General features: G+C 39.1%; 1 non-coding gene across 1 annotated transcript; it reads right to left on the bottom strand.

Annotated features, from left to right (window-relative positions):
• Positions 1-1,496: 1,496 nt before the first annotated feature.
• Positions 1,497-1,604, bottom strand: LOC148576994 (small nucleolar RNA R71). The gene has a single exon (XR_015904544.1). It is a non-coding gene; the product is annotated as a small nucleolar RNA R71 (small nucleolar RNA).
• Between the last annotated feature and the right edge of the window lie 4,668 nt (positions 1,605-6,272).

The raw sequence follows: 6,272 nt of genomic DNA, 5'->3' as shown, positions 1-6,272 counted from the left end.
GCATTGAGTCTTTTTCATGTTTTTCTCTCTCATCATTAAAAATTCAAAAAAATATCTCTCCCTTTTTCACTCATAAATTTCGAAAATTTGAGTTGACTTTTTCAAAAATTTTTAAAATCTAGTTGTTTTTTATGAGTCAAATCAAATTTTCAATTCAAAAATCTTATCTTTTTCAAAATCTTTTTCAAAAAAATCAAATCTTTTTCACTCTTCTTATTTATTTTCGAAAATTTTAAAAATATTTTTCAAAAATCTTTTTTTATCTTTATCACATAATTTTCGAAAATAACATCATCAATTAATATTTTGATTCAAAAATTTCAAGTTTGTTACTTACTTGTTAAGAAAGATTCAAACTTTAAGTTCTAGAATCATATGTTGTGATTTCTTGTGAATCAAGTCATTAATTGTGATTCTAAAAATCAAATCTTTTTCAAAAACTGATTTCAATCATATCTTTTCAAAAATATCTTCTTATCTTATCTTTTTCAAAAATTTGATTTTAAAATATCTTCTCTAACTTCTTATCTTCTTATCTTTTCAAAATTGATTTTTCAAATTTGTTTCAACTAACTAACTAACTTTTTGTTTGTTTCTTATCTTTTTCAAAACTACCTAACTAACTCTCTCTCTCTCTAATTTTCGAAAATATCTCCCTCTTTTTCAAAATTTCTTTTTAATTAACTAATTATTTTAATATTTGATTTTAAAATTTTCGAAAATTACTAACCTTTTTCAAAAACTATTTTCGAAAATCACTAACTCTTTTTCAAAAATAATTTTCGAAAATTCTCTCTCTCATCTCCTTCTATTTTATTTATTTATTTACTAACATCTCTTCCTCACTCACAAAAAAATCCGAACCCCTCTCTCTCTGTGTTCGAATTTTTTTCTTCTTCTTTTCTTCTACTCACACAAGGACCTCTATACTGTGGCAAAAAGGATCCCTATTATTATTATTTTTCTGTTCCCTCTTTTTCATATGAACAGGAGCAAGGACAAGAACATTCTTGTTGAAGCAGATCCAGAACCTGAAAGGACTCTGAAGAGAAAACTAAGAGAAGCTAAATTACAACAATCCAGCAAGCACCTTTCAGAAAATTTCAAACAGGAAGAGGAGATGGCAGCCAAAAATAATAATAATGCAAGGAGGATGCTTTGTGGCTTTACTGCACCTAATTCCAATTTACATGGAAGAAGCATCTCCATCCCTACCATTGGAGCAAACAATTTTGAGCTTAAACCTCAGCTAGTTTCTCTAATACAGCAGAATTGCATGTTTCATGGACTTCCATCTGAAGATCCTTTTGCAGATCTGTGATACTGTTAAGACTAATGGAGTAGATCCTGAAGTCTACAGGCTCATGCTTTTCCCTTTTGCTGTAAGAGACAGAGCTAGAGTATGGTTGGACTCTCAACCTAAGGATAGCCTGAACTCTTAGGATAAGCTGGTCAAGGCTTTCTTAGCCAAGTTCTTTCCTCCTCAAAAGCTGAGCAAGCTTAGAGTGGATGTTCAAACCTTCAGACAGAAAGAAGGTGAATCCCTCTATGAAGCTTGGGAGAGATACAAAGGACTGACCAAAAAGTGTCCTTCTGACATGCTTTCAGAATGGACCATCCTGGATATATTCTATGATGGTCTGTCTGAGTTATCTAAGATGTCATTGGATACTTCTGCAGGTGGATCCATTCACCTAAAGAAAACACCTGCAGAAGCTCAAGAACTCATTGACATGGTTGCTAATAACCAATTCATGTACACTTCTGAGAGGAATCCTGTGAGTAATGGGACACCTCAGAAGAAGGGAGTTCTTGAAATTGATACTCTGAATGCCATATTGGCTCAGAACAAAATATTGACTCAGCAAGTCAATATGATTTCTCAGAGTCTGAATGGAATGCAAGCAGCATCCAATAGTACTCAAGAGGCAGCTTCTGAAGAAGAAGCCTATGATCCTGAGAACCCTGCAATAGCAGAGGTAAATTACTTAGGTGAACCTAATGGAAACACCTATAACTCATCATGGAGAAATCATCCAAATTTCTCATGGAAGGATCAACAAAAGCCTCAACAAGGCTTTAATAATGGTGAAAGAAACAGGTTTAGCAATAGCAAGCCTTTTCCATCATCCACTCAGCAACAGACAGAGAACTCTGAACAAAATACTTCTAATTTAGCAAATTTAGTCTCTGATCTATCAAAGGCCACTGTGAGTTTCATGAATGAAACAAGGTCCTCCATTAGAAATTTGGAAGCACAAGTGGGCCAACTGAGTAAAAGGATCACTGAAATTCCTCCTAGTACTCTCCCAAGCAATACAGAAGAAAATCCAAAAGGAGAGTGCAAGGCCATTGAATTAATCACCATGGCCGAACCTGTAAGGGAAGGAGAGGACGTGAATCCCAAGGAGGTCCTCCTTGGGACGTCCAGTGATCAATAAGGAGTTTCCCTTTGACGAACCAAAGGAATCTGAGGCTCATCTAGAGACCATAGAGATTCCATTAAACCTCCTTATGCCATTCATGAGCTCTGATGAGTATTCCTCTTCTGAAGAGAATGAGGATGTTACTGAAGAACAAGTTACCAAGTACCTTGGTGCAATCATGAAGCTGAATGCCAAATTATTTGGTATTGAGACTTGGGAAGATGAACCTCCCTTGTTCACTAATAAACTGAGTGATCTGGATCAACTGACATTGCCTCAGAAGAAACAGGATCCTGGAAAGTTTATAATACCTTGTACCATAGGCAACATGATCTTTGATAAGGCTCCGTGTGACCTTGGTTCAGGGATAAACCTCATGCCCCTCTCTGTAATAAAGAAACTGGGAATCTTTGGGGTGCAAGCTACTAAAATCTCATTAGAGATGGTAGATAGCTCAAGAAAACAGGCTTATGGACAAGTAGAGGACGTGTTAGTAAAGGTTGAAGGCCTTTACATCCCTGCTGATTTCATAGTCCTAGATACTGGGAAGGATGATGATGAATCCATCATCCTTGGAAGACCCTTCCTAGCCACAGCAAGAGCTGTAATTGATGTTGACAGAGGTAAATTAGTCCTTCAATTGAATGAGGACTCCCTTGTGTTTAAAACTCGAGGTCATCCTTCTGTAAACATGGAGAGGAAGCATAAAAAGCTTCTCTCACTGCAGAGTCAACCAGAGCCCCCACAGTCAAACTCTAAGTTTGGTGTTGAGAGGCCACAACTAAACTCTAAGTTTGGTGTTGAACTCCCATATCCAAACTCTAAGTTTGGTGTTGGGAAGTCTCAACAATGCTCTGAACATCTGTGAGGCTCCATGAGAGCCCACTGTCAAGCTATTGACATTAAAGAAGCGCTTGTTGGGAGGCAACCCAATTTTTATTTAACTATATTTTTATTAGTTATATGTCTTTATAGGTTCATGATCATGTGGAGTCACAAAATAAATATAAAAATTGAAAATGGAATCAAAAACAGCAGAAGAAAAATCACACCCTGGAGGAGGATCTCACTGGCGTTTAAACGCCAGTAAGAAGCATCTAGCTGGCGTTCAACGCCAGAACAGAGCATGGTTCTGGCGCTGAACACCCAAAATGGGCAGCATCTGGGCGTTTGAACGCCAGAATTGCTTCCTGGAGAAGAGCTGGCGCTGAACGCCCAGAACAAGTATGGTTCTGGCGTTCAACGCTAGAAATGGGCAACAAATGGGCGTTCAACGCCCAGAACAAGCACCAATCTGGCGCTGAACGCCTAGAGTTGTATGCAAGGGCATTTTGCATGCCTAATTTGGTGCAAGGTTGTAAATTCTTGAATACCTCAGGATCTGTGGACCCCACAGGATCACCTCAGGATCTGTGGACCCCACAGGATCCCCACCTACCTCTACTCACTTCTTCTCACCCCTCTTTCACACAATCCCATAAACACTTTTCCCCAAAATCCTTCACCAATTACCTCAATCTCTCTTCCCTATCACCACTTCACCACTCACATCCATCCACTCTCCCCCATAAACCTACCTCATAAACTCCACCTACCTTCAAAATTCAAAATCATTTTCCCACCCAAAACCCACCCTTATGGCCGAACCTTACCCCCCCTCCCTTCCCTATATATAGCCCTCCATCCTTCCTCATTTTCACACAACACAACCCTCTCTTCCCCTTCTTGGCCGAATACACCTCTCCCTCCTCTCCTCCATATTTTCTTCTTCTTCTTCATCTATTCTTTCTTCTCTTGCTCGAGGGAGAGCAATATTCTAAGTTTGGTGTTGTAAAAGCATAAGCTTTTTGTTTTTCCATTACCATTGATAGCACCCAAGACCGGAGAATCCTCTAGAAAAGGAAAAGGGAAGACAAAAGCTTCCACCTTCGAGTCATGGGAGATGGAAAGATTCATCTCCAAAACTCATCAAGACCACTTCTATGATGTTGTGGCCAAGAAGAAGGTGATCCCCGAGGTCCCTTTCAAGCTCAAGAAGAATGAGTATCCGGAGATCCGACATGAAATCCAAAGAAGAGGTTGGGAAGTTCTAACAAACCCCATCCAACAAGTCGGCATCCTAATGGTTCAAGAGTTCTATGCCAATGCATGGATCACTAGGAACCATGATCAAAGTAAGAACCCGAATCCAAAGAATTATCTCACCATGGTTCGGGGGAAATACTTAGATTTTAGTCCAGAAAATGTGAGGTTGGCGTTCAACTTGCCTATTATGCAAGGAGATGCACGCCCCTACACTAGAAGGGTCAACTTTAATCAAAGGTTGGACCAAGTCCTCATGGACATATGTGTGGAAGGAGCTCAATGGAAGATTGACTCCAAAGGCAAGCCGGTTCAATTAAGAAGACTGGACCTCAAGCCTGTAGCTAGAGGATGGTTGGAATTCATCCAACGCTCCATCATCCCCACTAGCAACCGATCTGAAGTTACTGTGGATCGGGCCATCATGATTCATAGCATCATGATTGGAGAGGAAGTAGAAGTTCATGAAGTCATATCTCTTGAACTCTACAAAATAGCCGAAAAGCCCTCCCCTGGGGCAAGGCTATCTTTTCCTCATCTTATTTGCCATCTATGTTACTCAGCTGGAGCTTTCATAGAAGGAGACATTCCCATTGAGGAAGAGAAGCCCATCACTAAGAAAAGGATGGAGCAAGCAAGAGAGCCTATTCATGGATCTCAAGAAACGCATGAAGCTCATCACCATGAGATCCCGGAGATGCCTCAAATGCATTTTCCTCCACAAAACTATTGGGAGCAAATCAACACCTCCCTAGGAGAATTAAGTTCCAACATGGGACAATTAAGGGTAGAACATCAAGAGCACTCCATCATCCTTTATGAAATTAGAGAAGATCAAAAAGCAATGAGGGAGGAGCAACAAAGACAAGGAAGAGACATAGAAGAGCTCAAGGACATCATTGGTTCCTCAAGAAGGAAAGGCCACCATCACTAAGGTGGACTCATTCCTTGTTCTTAAATTCTCTGTTTTTTGTTTTCTCTATGTTAAGTGCTTATCTATGTTTGTGTCTTATTGCATGATCATTAGTAGTTAGTAACTATGTCTTAAAGTTATGAATGTCCTATGAATCCATTACCTCTCTTAAATGAAAAATGTTTTAATTCAAAAGAACAAGAAGTACATGAGTTTTGAATTTATCCTTGAACTTAGTTTAATTATATTGATGTGGTGACAATGCTTCTTGTTTTCTGAATGAATGCTTGAACAGTGCATATGTCTTTTGAAGTTGTTGTTTAAGAATGTTAAATATGTTGGCTCTTGAAAGAATGATGACAAAGAGACATGTTATTTGATAATCTGAAAAATTATAAAAATGATTCTTGAAGCAAGAAAAAACAGCAAAGAACAAAGCTTGCAGAAAAAAAGCCAAAAGCTCTTAAAACCAAGAGGGAAGAGCAAAAAGCCAATAGCCCTTAAAACCAAAAGGCAAGGGTAATAAAAGATCCCAAGGCTTTGAGCATCAGTGGATAGGAGGGCCTAAAGGAATAAAATCCTGGCCTAAGCGGCTAAACCAAGTTGTCCCTAACCATGTGCTTGTGGCGTGTAGGTGTCAAGTGAAAACTTGAGACTGAGCGGTTAAAGTCAAGGTCCAAAGCAAAAAAAGAGTGTGCTTAAGAACCCTGGACACCTCTAATTGGGGACTTTAGCAAAGCTGAGTCACAATCTGAAAAGGTTCACCCAGTTATGTGTCTGTGGCATTTATGTATCCGGTGGTAATACTGGAAAACAAAGTGCTTAGGGCCACGGCCAAGACTCATAGAATA

This window comes from Arachis ipaensis, chromosome B1 (assembly GCF_059453495.1).
Source record: "Arachis ipaensis isolate K30076 ecotype BB chromosome B1, ASM5945349v1, whole genome shotgun sequence".
Taxonomy (NCBI): domain Eukaryota; kingdom Viridiplantae; phylum Streptophyta; class Magnoliopsida; order Fabales; family Fabaceae; genus Arachis; species Arachis ipaensis.
This window is presented reverse-complemented; position numbering and strand designations above follow the sequence as displayed.